This window comes from Panthera onca, chromosome B2 (assembly GCF_046562875.1).
Source record: "Panthera onca isolate mPanOnc1 chromosome B2, mPanOnc1 haplotype 2, whole genome shotgun sequence".
Classification (NCBI taxonomy): domain Eukaryota; kingdom Metazoa; phylum Chordata; class Mammalia; order Carnivora; family Felidae; genus Panthera; species Panthera onca.
This window is the reverse complement of record NC_138343.1, coordinates 27,966,431-27,986,182: the sequence shown is the minus strand read 5'-3', so window position 1 is coordinate 27,986,182 and position 19,752 is coordinate 27,966,431. Positions and strand designations below refer to the sequence as shown.

Genomic DNA, 19,752 nt, shown 5'->3' with positions numbered 1-19,752 from the left:
CGGAAGTTGAGAGAAAAAAGAACCCCCTTGCACTGTTGGTGGGAATGCAACCTGGTGCAGCTGCTCTGGAAAACAGTGTGGAGGTTCCTCAAAAAAATTAAAAATAGAACTAAACTACAACCCAGAAATAGTACTACTAGGAATTTATCCAAAGGATACAGGAATGCTGATGCATAGGGGCACATATACTACAATGTTTATTGCAGCACTTTCAACAATAGCCAAATTATGGAAAGAGCCTAAATGTCCATCAACTGACAAATGAATAAAGAAGATGTGGTTTATATATACAATGGAATACTACTTGGCAATGAGAAAGAAAGAAATCATGCCATTTGCAGCAACCTGGATGGAACTGGAAGGTATTATGCTGAGTGAAATAAGTCAGTCAGAGAAGGACAGATATCATATGTTTTCACTCATATGTGGATCTTGAGAAAATTAACAGAAGATTGTGAGGGAAGGGAAGGGGAAAAAATAGTTACAGAGAGGGAGGGAGGGAAACCATAAGAGACTCTTAAATACATAGAAAAAACTGACGGTGAATGGGGGGGTCAGGGAGAGGGGAAAATGGGTGATGGGCATTGAGGAGGACACTTGTTGGGATGAGCACTGGGTGTTGAATGTAACCTATGAACCACGGGAATCTACCCCAAAAACCAAGTGCACACTTTACACACTGTATGTTAGCCAATTTGACAATAAATTATATTTAAAAAAACAGGATACAAAGAAAGAGGATAAAAAAGGATACAAATTAACTTTCAGATTTTGTTGAAAAATGTACATTGAAGACGATTAAATTAAAAGTGCATTGGTAACCTGTGCCCTAAACTTCTGAGTGTCCTTTAGCATTGCCTCCTGAAGGATCTTTGGATCACCCTTAATCCAGCAACTAGAGGGATAATGCCTATCTCAGCAAGGTACCTTTTCCAAACTAAGACAAATGTCCATTATATTCATTTGTTCTTGAGTCACACCAAGTTTAATCTACTTAAATTGTCATTCCTATACATTGATATCTTGTTGTTGCTAATGAAGATGGGAGTTCTTTTAAAATTTTTGTTGATGTGTAGAAATATCATTGCTTTCTGTATATAAATCTCAGAGCCAGAAACCCTCCTAATATTCTCTTATGCACTTGTAGCTTTTCTATGCAGTTAATCTTATCATATGCAAATAATAATAGTTTTATTTTCTCCATTCCAGTGGTACAATAACATGTATTGTTAACAAATATTTATTCTTTTCTACTAAGTGGACCATGAATACGCTGACACCATCTTTAAGGAGGCACTCTGAAATTGCTTGCATTTTTGGACTAAGCCTGTTGAACTTTCCCTCCTCTTGAGAGAACTACAAGTCCCCACTAGTGCATATCCTATAACCTATGACCCAGAATGAGGACACATATGGTGCAAGAATGCTGAACCTAACTTTTAGCCTGGAGTCAACCTCAAATGAGGCCAGGCGACTACAGCTAATTTGGCTGCATTTTATTTGTTTATGTTTTATTCAGAAATTTTGCATCTAGGCTTATGCATGACATTGAGTTGTAGTTTTCTTTATTGTATTTTCTTACATGATTTTGTTATCAAGTTTAAAATAGCTTTGAATGAGTTTGAAAAAGTTTCCTCTTTTGTCCTAAAAGATTTGAAATATGTGTTGTGTTATCAGAACATGACTGCAAAAATATCTGGGCCTCATGTTCTCTGTGTGGAATACTTTGAGATTTCAGTGTTCTCTGTGTGGAATACTTTGAGATTTTATTTCATTGTTATAGGATAATCAATGTTTTAATTTCTCCCTAAGTCATTTTTTGTCATTTCTCCCTCTGAGAAATAAATGTACATTTCAAATGTGTTGACATAAAGTTGTCAAGAGTATTCTTTGACTAGCTTCTAAAATTTCTGTTGTATCTCTGTTAATATAGAAATTAAATACCTATGAAGAACAGGTTGTGACCCTGAATTCTCAGGGTCAATCTGTTTGGACAATCTATACCCAAATGCAATGATGAAACTGTCAATGTTCCTTGCTACCTGACTACGGGGCATTTTGTTTCCTAGTCCACATTTTTGCTGTTTCTTGGTTCTCACCTCTGGTAAGCAAGCAATTTTGTAGATTAATTTCTTTTGGTTCTTCAAAAAAAGTAAAAGGAATAAAATAACAAATATCCATGTTTTTGGCATCTTACCATAATTGCTTCTAGCCTTTGCTTTGATTATTGTTTTAAGGGCAAATATCTATTGTTCTTTTGAAGTAATTTGTGTTTATTATAAATAATTTAAATGCTTAAGGAATGTTCACATATAATTATTAAAATTCACCACAATTTTACCCTCCAGAAATATATACCATTAACATTTGATGGACTTCATTCTAGACATAGTTCCTCACATATGCATACACATGGTCCCTGACTTAGGATGGTTTGACTCATGATATTTTGACTTTATGATGATGAGAAAGTGATACCCATTCAGTAGAAATGACAAGATGGTACTTTGAATTTTTAATTTTGATCTTTTCTGGGTCTAGCAATATGCAGTATGTTACCCTCTTATTATGTTGGGCACTGACAGTGAGACACAGCTCCTAGTTGACCACAACATCATGAGGATAAACAACCCTTACTGATGACCATTCTGTACTTATATAAACATCCTGTTTTTTACTTTCAGTAAAGTATTTAATAAATTACTTGAGATATTTAATACTTTATTATAAAGTAAGCTTTGTATTAGATGATTTTGCTCAACTATAAGCTAATATAAGTGTCCTGAGCACATTTAAGGTAGATTAGGCTAAGCTATGACATTCAGTAGGTTAGGTGTGTTAAATGCATGTTTGACTTTATTTTCAGATTACAATGAATTTATTGGGCTATAATCCCATCACAAGTGGAAGAGAATCTATATATAGAAAGACAAGTAAATGAAAATAAATTTAGGAAAATAGGCCCATTGTATAGATGCTGTTGTTAATTTTTTAAATGCTCCAAGTTTAATATTACTTGAATGTATCAGAAAGAAAAGAAATTGAAGTAAAACTGAAGAAACTATTGAACTCCAAATTAAAAGAAAGCTGTCAAATTCCAATACTTTTATAAGTTATTTTCTCCTAGACGATTCCTCTAAATTAAAAAGAGAGATAGTAATAGGAGCACCTGGGTCGCTCAATATGTTAAGCATCCAACTTTGGCTCAGATCAGGATCTTGTAGTTCGTGGGTTTAAACCCTGCATCAGGTTCTGCACTAACAGTGGGGAGCCTGCTTGGGACTCTCTCTTTCTACCTCTGTCTCTCTCTCTATCTGTCCCTCCCTCATTTACATGCTCTCTCTCAAAATAAATAAATAAACTGTTTAAAAAGACAATACTAAATATGGAAATCATTGTGTCTTTTAAATGATATGAATCAATTTTAGATAGTATTGACATCTTCTTGTGAAAAATGAAGAGGGCCCCTCCTTTCACCTTCTAATTTCTGGTGTAGTATTTTTACATTGCCTCAATTTATAATGTACACCTTCCACTTTGCAACAAAAATGTCTATGGTTATTTAACATTATTTACATATTTAAATGAGCTTAATATTTACCATATGTCCTTTAAGTATTGCTATTCTGATACTGAGGTATTTATTTGAATTCATCTTTTTAAAATTTTTTTTAACGTTTATTTATTTTTGAGACAGAGAGAGACAGAGCATGAACAGGGGAGGGGCAGAGAGAGAGGGAGACACAGAATCTGAAACAGGCTCCAGGCTCTGAGCTGTCAGCACAAAGCCCTATGCGGGGCTCGAACTCACGGTCCGTGACATCATGACCTGAGCCAAAGTCGGACGCTTAACGGACGAAGCCACCCAGGCTCCCCTGAATTCATCTTTTTTAGAGGCTGGGGAGCCTGGAATTATTGATAGTAGTTTTGTTATTTGTGAGATGTGCTTGTAGGAACTGTAGCCCTTAAAGTATTTTATATTTTTGTGTTTACATTATTTTAAGCTTTGTCTTTTTATCACAATTTCCCTTAGGTCTCTGTATGGCATTTCAATATATGTTGACATTTAATGCTGTTATAGAAAACACAGAAGACTAATTTTTGTCCCTTAAAATTGATTTGCTTTTTTTTTTTGCATGAAGTAATGGTTTCTTTCTTTATCCTTGAATTAGAATAGACTACTAATATGTGTTGCTCTCACTTTTGCATAAATTTTCATAACCTAAAAATTAAAACAAATATTATCTATATAATTTGCTGCTTCTGATTGAATCTCTACTTCCAATTGGCTTTACTACCAGTTATCTGTATGTTCGATCATCTGTCTTCTATATCTGTTCACTTTGCTCCAGTTCTCTTAACTTTGCCATATCCATTGACTGGGATTATTTTGAACATTTCCTCTATGTATGAAATTCAGCTTTTGGTGATGTCTGATTTATAAACTGATATTGAACATTTTCATTATGCAGTAATTTCTTTTGGCTTTTATTGTGTTAATTAGATCTGAAATTCACTTATTAAATAAACGTTTGTTTACTGAGTGCCAGATACAGTGCAGTTTATTCAATTTTATTATTCAATTTTTACACTTTTATTGAGTTGATTACCTGGTTACCTTGCATTATATAATGCAATTACAGAGAATTTTCATGTGTGTGTGTGTGTGTGTGTGTGTGTGTGTGTGTGTTTGGGATATTTATGTTTTGATTGGTAGTTTTTCTTTTTTTAAATAAATTTATTTCTTCTGTTATATATTTATGTAGTTCCCATAATATTTGGTAACTCTGTCCTGACATTCCTTTCACTCTTCTATAAAGAGGGTAACTTTTGTTGTTCTTTTTCCACAAAGTTACTATAAGCAGCAAAGAGCTTGTAAATTTTTAACATTTCTTTATCACAAGTAACTCAGTGAAAACAGTTGGAGGAAGGGAAGAATGCTGCTTAAGAGGTAGATATCTTTACTAGAAAATGTAGAGCCTAGTCTTCTTCTGAAGCATTGTTAAATATATACACTATGGTTTAACCCATACCCAATTTAAACAGCTTTTTAAAAAGTTTATTTATTTATTTATTTATTTATTTATTTATTTATTTTGAGACAGAGAGAGAGAGGGAGAGAGAGAGCGAGAGCTGCGAGGAAGGGGCAGAGAGAGGGAGACAGAATCCCAAACAGGCTCCATGCTGTTGGCACAGAGCCAGAGGCAGGGCTTGAACTCATCAACTGTGAGGTCATGACCTGAGCCCAAATCAAGAGTCACACAATCATCTGAGCCATCCAGGCACCCCTAACCCATACCCAATTTAAAACAACACTGTATTGTGTTAAAAACACTTAACACAAATCTTTACATGTACAGTACATTATAGTTGACTATAGGTACAAAGTTGTACAGCAGATCTCTAGAGTTTAAGCATCTGGCTTAACTGAAATTTTATGCATATTAATTTGTAACTCCTGATTTTCCTCTTTATCAGCCCCTGGAACCACTATAATATGATTCTATGAATTTGAATATTGTGTATCTTTTGTACACATGAATTATACAGTATTTGTCTTTTGTTTATTTCACTTAGAATAATGTTTTAAAGTTCATCCATGTTATAGCATATTCGGAATTTCCTTCCTTTTTTAAGTCTCAGTAGTATTGCATTGTATGTATATACCACATTTTCTTTAACCATTCATCTGCCAATGGACATTTAGGTTGTTTTTACATCTTTGCTATTGTGAGTAATGCTGCAATGAACATGGGAGTGCTAATATCACTTCAAGATCCTGATTTTGCTCCAGGGATGCAAGGATGATTCAATATTTACAAATCATGTGATATACCACATCAGCAAAACAAAGGATGAAATCATGTGATCATCTCAATAGATGCAGAAAGAGGATTAGACAAAATTCAACACCTATTTATGATAAAAACTCTCAACAAAGTAGATGTAGAGTAAACATATCTTAACATAATAAAGGCCATATATGAAAAACCCACAGCTAATATCATACTCAATGGTGAAAAATTGGGAGTATTTCCTCTAAGATTAGGATCAAAATACTCTCACTACTTTTACTCAACATAGTACTGGAAGTCCTAGCCACGACAATCAGACAAGGAAAAGAAATAAAATGCATCCAAATTGGTAAAGAAGAAGTTAAATTGTCACTATTTGCAGATGCTATGATAGTATACATAAAAAACCCTAAAGACTCCACCAGAAAATCATTAGAAATAATAACTGAATTCAGTAAAGTTGCAGGATACAAAATTAATATGCAGAAATCTGTTGTGTTTATATGCTAATGATGTATTAACAGAAAGAGAAATTAAGAACACAACTCCATTTACTGGGGCACCTAGGTGGCTCAGTTGGTTAGGCATCCAACTTCGGCTCAGGTCATGATGTCAGCGCTTGTGAGTTCAAGCCCCACATCGGGCTCTGTGCTGACAGCTCAGAGCCTGGAACCTGCTTCGGATTCTGTGTCTCCCTCTCTTGGTGCCCCCCTTCCCCCACTCATGCTCTGTCTCTCTCTCAAAAATGAATACATGTTAAAAACATATACATATAAAAAAAGAACACAACTCCATTTACAATTGCACAAAAAAGAATAAAATCTCTAGCAATAAACTTAAGCAAAGAGGTGAAATACCTATACTCCAAAAACTATAAAACATTGATTAAAGAAATTGAAGACAACACTAACAAATGGGAAGATATTGCATGATCTTGAATTGGAAGAATTAATATTGTTAAAATGTCCATACTACCAAAAGCAGTCTACAGATTCGATGCAATCCCTATAAAAACACCAACAGCATTTTGCACAGAAATATATCTTGAATAGCCAAAGCTATCCTGAAAGCAACAACAACAACAGCAACAACAACCACAAAAACCAAAGCTACAGATATCACATTCCCAGATTTCAAAATATATTAAAAAGGTCTAATAATCAAAACAATATGGTGCTGGCACAAAAATAAATACTTAGATCTATGGAACAGAATAGAGTCCAAGATAAAACAACACTTATATAGTCAATTAACCTATGACAAAGGAGGAAGGGTATACAAGGGGAAAAGAGAGTGTCTTCAATAAATGGTGCTGGGAAAACTGGACAGATACATGTGAAAGAATGAAACTGGACCACTATCTTACACCATACACAAAAATAAAGTAAAAATGGGTTAAAGACCTATATGAGACCTGAAACCATAAAACTTCTAGAATAAAACAAAGGCAATAATCTCTTTGACATTGGCCTTAGCAACATCTTTCTAGATCTGTCTCCTCAGGAAAGGGAAAAAAAATAAATAAAACCATGAGACTGAACCAAAATAAAAAAGCTTCTTGCCAGCAGACACACAAAAATATGGTCAACATCACTTATCATCAGGGAAATTAAAATCAAAACCATAATGGGATATCACCTCACACCTGTCAGATTGGCTAAAATAAAAAGGGCAAGAAATAACAGGTGTTGGTGAGGATGTGGAGAAAAAGGAACCCTCCTGTACTATTGGTGGGAATGTAAATTGGTGAAGTCACTGTGGAAAACAGTATGGAAGTTTCTCAAAAATGTAAAAATAGAATTACCATAATCCAGTAATTCCACTGCTGGGTATTTACCCAAAGAAAATGAAAACACTTATATGAAAAGATACATGCTCCCCTATGTTTATTGAGGCATTATTTATTATAGTCAAGATATGGAAGCTACCCAAGTGTCCATAATGAATGGACAAAGAAGAAGATATGGTACACACACACACACACACACACCATGGAATATTAGCCAGTCATAAAAAAGAACGAGATCTTGCCAGTTGTGACAACAGGATGGACCTAAATGTTAAGTGAAATAAGCCAAAGACAAGTACTATTTAATTTCATTTATATGTGGAATCTAAAAAAAAAAAAAACACAACAGAAAATGTAGCAACAAAAAGCAGATAAAAACACATGAATACAGAGAACAAACTGATGGTAGCAAGATGGGTGGGGTAGGGGGATGGACAAAATGGGTGAGGGGGTGTGGGAGATACAGGCTTCCAGTTATGGAATAAGTCTGAGGATAAAGGGTACAGAATAGGAAATATAGTCAATGTTATTGTATTAGCATTGTATGGTGACAGAAGGTAACTATACTGTGGTAAGCATAGCATGACATTATAGACTTGTCAAATCAGTATATTGTATACTTGTAACTAATGTAATATCATGTGTCAATATGCTGTAATAAACAAATGTGTATTTCTATTGTTTTGAATAAATGTCTAAAAGTGGGATTACTGGACGATATAGTAATACTATTTTTAACTTTTGAGGAGCCCCCATAATATTTTCCACAATGATTGCCTCATTTAGCATTCTTACCAGCAAAGTGCAAAAATTCCAATTCCTCTGCATGCTGACCAACGATTCCTTTTTTTTTTTTAACGTTTATTTATTTATTTTTGAGACAGAGAGAGACAGAGCATGAATGGGGGAGGGTCAGAGAGAGCGGGAGACACAGAATCGGAAGCAGGCTCCAGGCTCTGAGCCATCAGCCCAGAGCTTGACGCGGGGCTCGAACTCACGGACTGCGAGATTATGACCTGAGCCGAAGTCGGCCACTTAACCGACTGAGCCACCCAGGCGCCCCTCCTTTTTTTTTTTAAATAGACATCATGTCAGTTGTGAGATGATTTTTCCTTCTTGTTTTGATTTGCATTTCTCTGATGATTGATGACATTGAGCATTTTTTTCATATGCTTGTCCATTTGCATGCTTTCTTTGGAGAAATGTTTATTCAAGTCCTTTGCCCATTTTAAAAATCAGTTTCTTTAGTTATTGAGTTACATATTTCTCATATATTTTGGAGATTAACTCCTTATCAGATATATGTCAGGAAAATATTTTCTCCCACTCTGGAGGTTGTACTTTTACTCTGTTGATTGTTTCCTATACCATCCAGAGGCTTTTTAGTTTGATGTAGTCCCATTTGTGTATTTTTGTTTTTATTGCCTGTGGTTTTATGTCATATCCAAGAAATGATTAAGACAAATGTCATGAAGATTTTTCACTGTTTTCTTCTAGAAGCATCAAATTTTAAGGTATTTAATCCATTTTCAGTTTATTTTTGTGTATTATGTAAGATAAGAGTCCAATTTTATTCTTTTGACTGTTCATACTCTTTTTTTCAGCACCATTTATTGAGAAACAATCCTTTCCGCCTTGAGTATTTTTGGCAGCTTTGTTGAAGATCAGTTGACCTGTATGGACTTATTTTTGGCTTCTCTATTCTGCTCCATTGGTCTATATATGTGTTTTATGCCAGTATCATACTGTTTCTTAAAAATCATTATTCTATATTATTATACTTTATTTATTTCTATTTTTATTTTTTTAAGTAATTTATTGTCAAGTTAGCTAACATACAGTGTATACAGGATGCTCTTGGTTTTGGGGGTAGATTCCCATGATTCATTGCTTACATACAGCACCCAGTGCTCATCCCAACAAGTGCTCTCCTAGAACCATACTGTTTTGATTACTGTAGCTTTATAATGTATTTTCAAATCAGGAAGTGTGATGCCTTCTGCTTTGTTCTCGTTTCTTTGGATTGATTTGGCTATTCATGATTCTTTCTTGTTTCAAATGAATTCTTATTTTTTGCTATTTCTTTAAAATATGTCTTTGGGATTTTGATAAGAATTGCATTGAATCTGTAGATTGCGTTGGGTAGTATGGACATTTTAACAATACTGAGTCTTTCAGTCCATCAACACAAGATATGTTTCCATTTGTTTGTGTCTTCTTTAATTTTTTCATCAATCTTTTGTGTTTTTCAGCACACAAGTCTTTTACCTCCTTATTCCTACATCTTTACATCAGGGATATTGGACTGTAGTTTTCTGTGTGACATTTTGTCTGACTTTGGTATCAGGGTAATTCTTGCCCCAGTTTTACTTAACTCCTGATTCTGAGGCAGTATTGAAAATTCTAAAAAAATATTATTTTTTCAATTCTTTAAAATTCTTTCCTTCTTTTTTTAAAAATTTAAATCCAAGTTAGTTAACATATGGTGTAATAATGATTTCAGGAATAGAATTTAGCAATTCATCACTTACTTATAGCACCCAATGCTCATCCCAGCCCATTCTCCCACCCAACACCCCTTCAGCAACCCTCAGTTTGTTCTGTGTACTTAAGAGTCTCCTCTTATGGTTTGTTTCCTTTTCTGTTTTTATATTATTTTTCTTCATTTCCCTTATGTTAATCTGTTTTATATCTTAAATTCCACATATTAGTGAAATCATATGATATTTGTCTTTCTCTGACTGACTTGTTTCACTTAGCAAAATACACTCAAGTTCCACCCATGCTGTTGCAAATGGCAAGATTTCATTCTTTTTGATTGCTGAGTAATATTCCAGTGTGTGTGTGTGTGTGTGTGTGTGTGTGTGTGTGTGTGTATCCCACATTCTTCTTTATCCATTCATCGGTTGATGGACATTTGGGCTCTTTCCATACTTTGGCTATTGTCAATAGTGCTGCTATAAACATTGGGTGCATTTGCCCCTTTGAAATAGCACTCCTGTATTTTTTGGATAAATACCTAGTAGTGCCATTGCTGAGTCATAAGGTAGTTCTATTTTTAATATTTTGAGGAAGCTCCATACTGTTTTCCATGTGGCTTTACCAATTTGCATTCCTACCAGCAGTGTAAAAATGTTCCTCTTTCTCCACATCCTTGCTAACATCTGTTGTTGCCTGATTTGTTAATTTTAGCCATTCTGACAGGTGTGAGGTGATATCTCATTGTGGTTTTGATTTCCCTGTATTTCCCTGATGATGAGTGATGCTGAGCATTTTTGCATGTGTCTGTTAGCCATCTAGATGTCTTCTCTGGAAGTTTCTATTCATGTCTTTTGCCCATTTCTTTACTGGATTATTTGTTTTTTGGGTGTTGAGTTTGATAAATTCTTTGTAGATTTTGGATACTAGCCCTTTATCTGACATGTCATTTGCAAATATCTTCTCCCATTCTGTCTATTGCCTTTTAGTTTTGCTAATTGTTTCCTTTGCCACGCGGAAGGTTTTTATCTTGATGAGGTCCTGATAGTTTATTTTTGCTTTTGTTTCCCTTGTCTCCGGAGACATTTTAAGTAAGAACTTGTTGCAACCAAGGTCAAAATGTTTGTTGCCTGTTTCCTCCTCGAGGATTTTGATGGCTTCCTGTCTTACATTTAGGTCTTTCATCCATTTTGAGTTTATTTTTGTGAATGGTGCAAGAAAGTGGTCTGGGTTCATTCTTCTGCATGTTGCTTTCCAGTTTTCCCGACACCGTTTGTGAAGAAACTATCTCTTTTCCATTGGATATTCTTTCCTGCTTTGTCAAAGATTAGTTGGCCATACATTTGTGGGTCCATTTCTGGGTTCTCTATTCTGTTCCATTGATCTATGTGTCTGTTTTTGTGCCAGTACCATACTGTCTTGATGATTACAGCTTTGTAATGCAGCTTGAAGCCTGCATTACATTTTGTGATGTCTCCAGGTTTGGTTTTCTTTTTCAGGATTGCTTTTGCTATTCAGCCTCTTTTCTAGTTCCATGCAAATTTTAGTATCGTTTGTTCTAGCTCTGTGAAGAATGCTGGTGTTATTTTGATTGGGATTGCATTGTATATGTAGATTGCTTTGGGTAGTATTGACATTTTAACAATATTTTTCTTTCAATCCATGAGCATGGACTGTTTTTACATTTTTGGTGTGTGTCTTCTTCAATTTCTTTCATAAGCTTTCCATAGTTTTCAGTGTGTAGATTTTTCACCTCTTCATTTAGGTTTATTCCTAGGTATTTTATGATTTGTTGGTGGGGGCAATTGTAAATGGGATTGATTTCTTGATTTCTCTTTCTGTCGTTTCATTGTTGGTGCACAGAAATGCAACTGATTTCTGTACAATGATTTTATATCCTACGACTTTGCTGAATTTGTGGGTCAGGTCTAGTAGTTTTTGGTGGAGTATTTTGGGTTTTCCACATGTAGTATCATGTCATGTACAAAGAGTGAAAGTTTGACTTCCTCCTTGCTGAATTCAATGCCTCTTCTTTCTTCCTTCCTTCCTTCCTTCCTTCCTTCCTTCCTCTTTCTTTCTTTCTTTCTTTCTTTCTTTCTTTCTTTCTTTCTTTGTCTGATTGCTGAGGCTAGAACTTCCAATACTATGTTGAACAACATTGGTGAGAGTGGTCATCCCTGTCTTGTTCTTGGCTTTAGGGGGAAAACTCTCAGTTTTTCCCCATTGAGGCTGACATAAGCTGTGAATTTTTCATATATGGCCTTCATGATTTTGAGGTATGTTCCTTCTATGCCTACTTTCTTGAGGGTTTTTATAAAGAAATGATGCTGTATTTTGTCACATGCTTTCTCTGCATCTATTGAGAGTATCATGTGGTTATTACCCTTTATTTTTTTAACGTGATGTATCACATTGATTGATTTGTGAATACTGAACCAGTCCTACATCCCAGGAATAAATCCCATATGATTGTAGTGAATAATTCGTTTAATGTATTGTTGCATCCAGTTTGCTAGTATCTTGTTGAGAATTTTTGCAGCCATGTTATTCAGGGAAATTGGTCTGTAGTTCTCCTTTTTTGTGAGGTCTTTGTCTAGATTTGGATACAAGGTAATGCAGGCCTCGTAGAATGAGTTTGGAAGTTTTCCTTCCATTTCTGTTTCTTGGAACATCCTCAAAAGAATAGGTGCTAACTCTTCTTTAAATGTTTGGTAGAATTCCCCTGGAAAGGCATCCAGCCCTGGACTCTTGTTTGTTGGGAGATTTTTGATTACTGGTTCAATTTCTTTACTGGTTATGGGTCTGTTCAAATTTTCTATTTCTTCCTGTTTCGATTTTGGTAGTTTATATGTTTCTAGGAATTTGTCCATTTCTTCCATATTGCACAATTTGTGGGCATATAACTGCTCATAATATTCTATTATTACTGTTTATATTTCTGCAGTGTTGGTTGTGATCTCTCCTCTTTCATTTTTGATGTTATTTATTTGGGTCCTTTATTTATTTATTTATTTATTTATTTATTATCAATCTGCCTAGGGGTTTGTCCATGTTATTAACCCTTTCAAAGAGCCAGCTCCTGGTTTCATTGTTCTGTTCTGTTTTTTTTTTTGTTGTTGTTTTTTGGTTTTTGTTTGTTTGTTTTTGATTTTGATATCATTGATTTCTGCTCTAGTCTTTATTTTCCTTCTTCTGTTGGTTTTAGGCTTTATTTGCTGTTCTTTTTCCCGATATTTTAGGTGTAAGGTTATGTTGTATATTTGAGACCTTTCTTCCTTCTTAAGGAAGGCCTGGATTGCTGTATACTTCCCTCTTATGATTGTCTTTACTGCATTCCAGAGGTTTTGGGCTGTCGTGTGTTCATATTCTTTGGCTTCCATATACTTTTTAATTTCCTCTTTAATTTCTTGGTTAACCCATTCATCCTTTAGTAGTGTGTTTTTTTTTTAAATTCTTAAATGATTATTTATTTTTGAGATAGAGAGAGACAGAATGTGAGTGGGGAAGGGGCAGAGAGGGAGAAACAACTTGAAGCAGTCTCCAGGCTCTGAGCTGTGAGCACAGAGCCCGATGCAGGACTAGATCTCACAAACCATGAGATCATGACTTGAGCTGAAGTCCAAATGGTTAACGACTGAGCAACCCAGGTGCCCCAGTTGTGTGTTCTTTAACCTCCAAGTACTCATGGTCTTTCCAAATTTTTTTTGTGGTTGGTTTCGAGTTTCATAGCATGTTTTGAAAATATGCAAGGTATTTTTTCCCATCTTTTTGTACTTGTCAAGGACTGATTTGTGTCCTGGTATGTGATCTATTCTGGAGAATGTTACATGTGCACTAGGGAAGAATGTGTATTCTGCTGAAGTAGGAGGAAATGTTCTGAATATATCTGTTAAGTTCATCCAATCTAATGTGTCATTCAAAGCCTTTGTTTCTTTGTTGATTTTTTCCTTAGATGAATTGTCCTTTGCTGTAAATGGGGTGCTGAAGTCCCCTACTATTATGGTACTATTTTCAATGGGTTTCTTTGTGATTAATCGATTTATATATTTGAGTTCTTTCATGTTGGGGGCCTAAATGATTACAGTTGTTAGATCTTTTTGGTGGATAGTCCCCTTAATTATGATAGAATGCCCTTCTTCATCTCTTGTTACAGTCTTTTATTTTAAAATCTAGTTTGCCTATTATAAGTATGGCTACTCCAGCTTTCTTTTGATGACCATTAGTGTGATAGGTGGTTCTCCATCACCTTACTTTCAATCTGAAGGTGACTTCAGGTCTAAAATGGGTGTCTTTAAGCAGCATTTGATGGGTTTGTGTTTTTATCCATTCTGATACCTTATGTCTTTTGATTGGAGCATTTAGTCCATTGGCATTTAGAGTGAGTACTGAAAGGTATGAATATAGTGGCATTGTGTTGCTTGTAAAGTTGGTGTTGTTCTCTGGTCCTTTCTAGTCTTTGTTGCTTTTGGTCTTCTTTGTTTTGTTTTATGAGTCCGCCTTAAATTTCTTGCAGGTTGTTTAATGGTCATGAACTTGTTTAGTTTTTGTTTGTCTGGGAAACTATCTCTCCTTCTATTTTGAATGGCAGCTTTGCTGGATAAAGAATTCTTGGCTTCACATTTTTTCTGTTTCAGCACTTTGAATATATCCTGTCACTCCTTTCTTGCCTGCCAAGTTTCTGTGGACAGATCTGCCGAAACCTGATCTGTCTTCCCTTATAGGTTGAGGACTTTTTTTTTCCTTTGCTGCTTTCAGGATTCATTCCTTGTCTATATATTTTGTGAATTTGACTATGATATGGCTTGGTGGTGGTCTGTTTTTGTTGCATCTAATTGGAGTTGTCTGTGCCTCTTGGATTTTGATGTCTGTGTCCTTCCCCAGATTAGTAAAGTTTTCTGCTATAATATGCTCACATAAACCTTCTCCTTTTTCTCTCTTCTCATCTTCTTGGACTCCTATGATTCAGATGTTATTCCTTTTAAAAAGTCACTGAGTTCTCTAAATCTTGTATTGTGCTCTTTTGCCTTTGTTTCCCTCTTTTTTTCTGCTTCATTTTTCTCCATAATTTTTTGTCTTTTATATCGCTGATTCACTGCTCTGCTTCATCCATCCTTGCCATCCTGGCATTCATTCGAGATTTCATCTCAATTATAGCATTTCTAATTTCATCCTGACTAGATTTTACTTCTTTTATCTCCACAGAAAGGAGTCTATAATTTTTTTTCAGCCGCAGCTAGTATTCTTATTATTGTGGTTCTAAATTCTAGTTCTTACTTATATCCTGCTTATATCTGTTGATTAAATCCCTGGCTGTCATTTCTTCCTCTTCTTTCTTTTTGGGTAAATTTCTTTGTTTTGTCATTTTGGAGGAAGAAAACAATTAATAAAATAGAAAATTAAAATTAACAAATTAAACACAAAACAAAAAAATCAACTAAAGGGAGCTAGGTCCTAGGTGTGTTTTGGTTTGCTTGTTGAAAAAAGCTTGATAGGATAGAGAAACAAGGGAAAGAAAAGGAAAAAAAAGTAAGAAAAAAATTAACAATTAGAAAAATTATATAATGAAATAGAATAAAATGAAATAAAGAAATTAAATAGAATAAAAATTAAAATATAAACTAAAAAATAAAAATCAATAAAAAATAAAAAGTAAAAGTGAAAATAAAAATAAAAATTTCTTTCTTTATTGAAGAAAATAAAATAAAGGAAAAGAAGAAAATATTTAAACAAAAACAGAATGAAAAAAAGGAATAAATGAACCAGAAAACAGAATGAAACCCAAATTAAGTTATATGCAGCTTCCCTTTAGAACTGAAACTAGGACACACTCTATTTTCTATACACTAGACAGGTAGAGGGACTCGTGATGGTCTAGGGAATGTCCTTGGAGGGCCCAGCTGAGAGGGGCTTAGTGTAATGGCTTTCATTCTCCACTAGGGCGTGCTGCTTAGCTTACTGGGGTGGATCAGTGTGGCATGCATGTGCATCATGCTCAGGAGAGGTGGAAATGGCTTAACCCAGATCCTTAGTCTCTGGCACAGGAACTTCTCTCTCTCACTGACCCATGATCAAGCACCCCTCCTTTGTCTCAGGCTCCACTCCCTGCCTCTATCCTGGCTGTGTACAAGCCATCTTCTTGGCAACCAGCACCTTCCTCCATGTTTTATCTCAGATGGGGTTGTTTCAAAACCCTACACTTCAGGGACCCCTGCAGCTTGAACCTGCACCAACTCTCTGGGAAAGAGTCTTTCTGAGCAATGGCCAGGGGCTGGCTTGCCCTGCAAAATGTTCATGCCATTGCACAGTGGCAGAGGTTCAGAGATTATGGCAAATCATAACACACAGCCAGCACCAGGTTTCACTGAATTCTGGCATCTTTTCTCTAATACCAGTAAATGTGGCTAGTCTCCAGGATCTACTGGGACCTTTGCCTGTGGGGAAGCTGTATGGCCGCAGGGGAACTGCTTCTACCTGTGTGGCACATGGACCCCTCAGATCCTTATACCCTTCTGCCTGCCCCTGGGGATTTGCCTTACTTCCTCATTGGAGCACAGTGAGGCAATGGGCTCCAGAACCTCAGACTCTGCTCCATTGATTATAGAATCCTGTTAGTATTGAAAACCTCTCCTTTCTTCCCATCAGTGGTTTTGGGGAACAGATTTGTTGTTCAGTCCCCTGTGTTGTTTTCACTCTTTCTCTTTCTTTCCAGATACTTTTTGGGGAGTATTGCTCCTACACTTCCCTGATGCACCACACTCTCCTCCTTTCTCTATCCTCTTTCCATAAAAAGAGCTCCCTACCCTCTGCAGCTTTTCTCTCCCCCAGCCCACCTCTCCACACCATGTACCTTCTCAGTTCTGTGGCTCAATTTATGCATATTGTGTTAATCCTCAGATCAATTTCCTAGGTGTGCAAGATGGTTTGGTGCTGATCTAGCTGTGTTTCAGGGATGAAACAAGCTCAGGGACTCCATGTGGCTCTGCAATCTTGATCACTTACAGTTCTAAAATTCGGAGTCCGAGGACATGGTGAACCAGTTAAGCTTGACTGTGTAGTGCAACCAAGACCGGGTAAAAGAGAGAGAGAAAGCATAGGATGGAACCAGGTCTTTGACTGTGCAGGGGGTGCAGGACTCAGCCCTTATGGACATCAGTTGTGGGATCTGAAATGGTGCCTTGGGTGAGCTGTTCTGCAGTAAAGAAGGGAAAGAATTTTTGTTTTGGCTACTTACCTGAAAGGGTTTTGCTGTTTCTCTAAAAAAAATTATTGACTCATCCATATAGCTTCTTATGAGGAGAGATGAAAGGTGAGATTAGGATTCATTGTGAACTTTGATGCTTTTTTCCAGAAATGTATGTTTCTTTGATTGGTTGCCCAGTTTTGAAATGTATAGAATTAAGCTATTCTGTGGGTGAATTTTTACTGTGGTAATAGCACATAACATTTGTCCCTTTAAAAATTTAAATGTACAGTACAGTATTGTTAACTATAAGCTCAAAGGTTGACAGCCAATCTATAGAAAGTGTTCATCTTGTATAACTGAAACATTATAACTGTTGAATAGCAATGCCCATTGCCCTCTTCCCTAATCCCTGGAAACCACCATTCTGAATTTTGCTTCTACTAGATTGAATATTTTAGACACCTCATATACGTGGAATCATCCAGCATTTATTCTTATGTAACTTGGTTACTTCCCTTAGCATAATGTCCTTAAAGTTCATCCATGTTGTTGTATATGGTTAAATTTCCTTCTTTTTCTTCTTTATCTTGTTGTCACCATATGAATATTTTTTAAGTTTTTATTTTGATTCCAATTAGTTAACATACAGTGTGATACTAGTTTCAGGTGTACAATATAGTAATTTAACACTTCCATACATCGCCTGGTACTCATCATGACAAATGCATTCCTTAACCTCCATCACCTATTTAACCCACCCTCCCCCAAACACACATCCCCTCTAGTAATCATCATTTTGTTCTCTAGCATTAAGAATCGGTTTCTTGGTTTGAATCTCTCTCTCTGTCTTTTTTCCCTTTGCTTGTTTGCTTTGTTTTTTAAATTCCACATATGAGTGAAATCATATGTATTTGTCTTTCTCTAACTGACTTATTTTCTTTAGCATAATAGTCTCTAGCTCTATCCATGTCATTACAAATGGCAAGGTTTCATTCTTTCTATCACTGAGTAATATTCCATTGTGTGATATCTATCTATATCTATATCTATATCTATCTATATCTATATCTATCTATCTATATCATCTATATCTATATCATCTATCTAATCTATATCTATATCTATATCTATATCACCTATATCTATATCATCTGTCTAATCTATATCTATATATCTATATATATCTGTCTCACATCTTCTTTATCCATTCATCAGTCAGTGGACACGGGCTGTTTCTCATAGCTTGGCTATTATAGATAATGATGCTATAAATATGAGGGTACATGTATCTTTGAATTAGTGTTTTTGCATTCTTTGGGTAAATTCTTAATAGTGCAATTGCTGATTGTAGAGTATTTCTATTTTTAGCTTTCTGAGGAATACCCATGCTGTTTTCCAGAGTGGCTGCACCAGTTTTCATTCCCACCAACAGTATAACATTCCTTTTCTCCACATTCTTGCTAACACCTATTGTTTCTGGTGTTGTTGATTTTAGCCATTCTGACTGGTATGTGGTGATACTGCATTGTAGTTTTGATTTGTATGTTCTTGATTATCACTGATGTTGAGCATCTTTTCATGTGTCTGTTGCCCATCTGCAGGTCTTTGGAAAAATGTCTATTCATGTCTTCTGCCCATTTCTTAATTAGATTATTCCTTTTGTGGGTGTTGAGTTTTATAAGTTCTTTATATAGTTTGGGTACTAATCCATTACCAGATATGTCATTTGCAAATATCTTCTACCATTCCATTGGTTGCCTTTAAAAAAATATATATATACTTTATTGTCAAGTTGGCTAACATACAGTGTATACAGTGTGCTCTTGGTTTTGGGGGTAGATTCCCATGACTCATCACTTACATACAACACCCAGTGGTCATCCCAACAAGTGTCCACCCCAATGCCCATCATCCATTTCCCCCTCTCTCTGCCCCCCCAACAACCCTCACTTTGGTCTCTGTATTTGAGTCTCTTATGGTTTGCCTCCCTCCCTCTCTGTTTGTAACTATTTTTCCCCTTCCCTTCCCCATGGTCTTCTGTTAAGTTTCTCAAGTTCCAAATATGAGTGAAGATATATGATATCTGTCTTTCTCTAACTGACTTATTTCAATTATCATAATTCCTATTCCCATTCCATCTATTGTCTTTTAGTTTTGTGGGTTGTTTTTTTCACCGTGCAGAAGCTTTTTTTTTTAATGAACTCCCAGTAGTTTATTTTTGCTTTTGTTTCCCTTGCCTCAGGAGACATATATAGAAATAAGTTGCTACTGCCAATGTCAAAGAAGTTACTGCCTGTGTTCTCCTCTGGGATTTTTATGGTTTCATGTCTCATATTTAGGTCTTTAATCCACTTTGAATTTATTTTTGTGTTTGGTGTAAGAAAGTAGTCCAGTTTCATTCTTTTGCATGTTGCCATCCAGTTTTCCCAACACTATTTTTTAAGAGACTGTCTTTTTCCATTGACTACTCTTTTTTGTTTTGTCAAAGATTATTTGACCACATAGTT

The 19,752-nt window shown here is 35.6% G+C and overlaps 1 long non-coding RNA gene across 1 annotated transcript in view; it reads left to right on the top strand.

The window, feature by feature from the left end:
* LOC132666826 (uncharacterized) overlaps nt 1-19,752 on the top strand; it is a 158,923-nt gene that overhangs the window by 94,744 nt on the left and 44,427 nt on the right. The gene's annotated exons all lie outside the window — the stretch shown is intronic.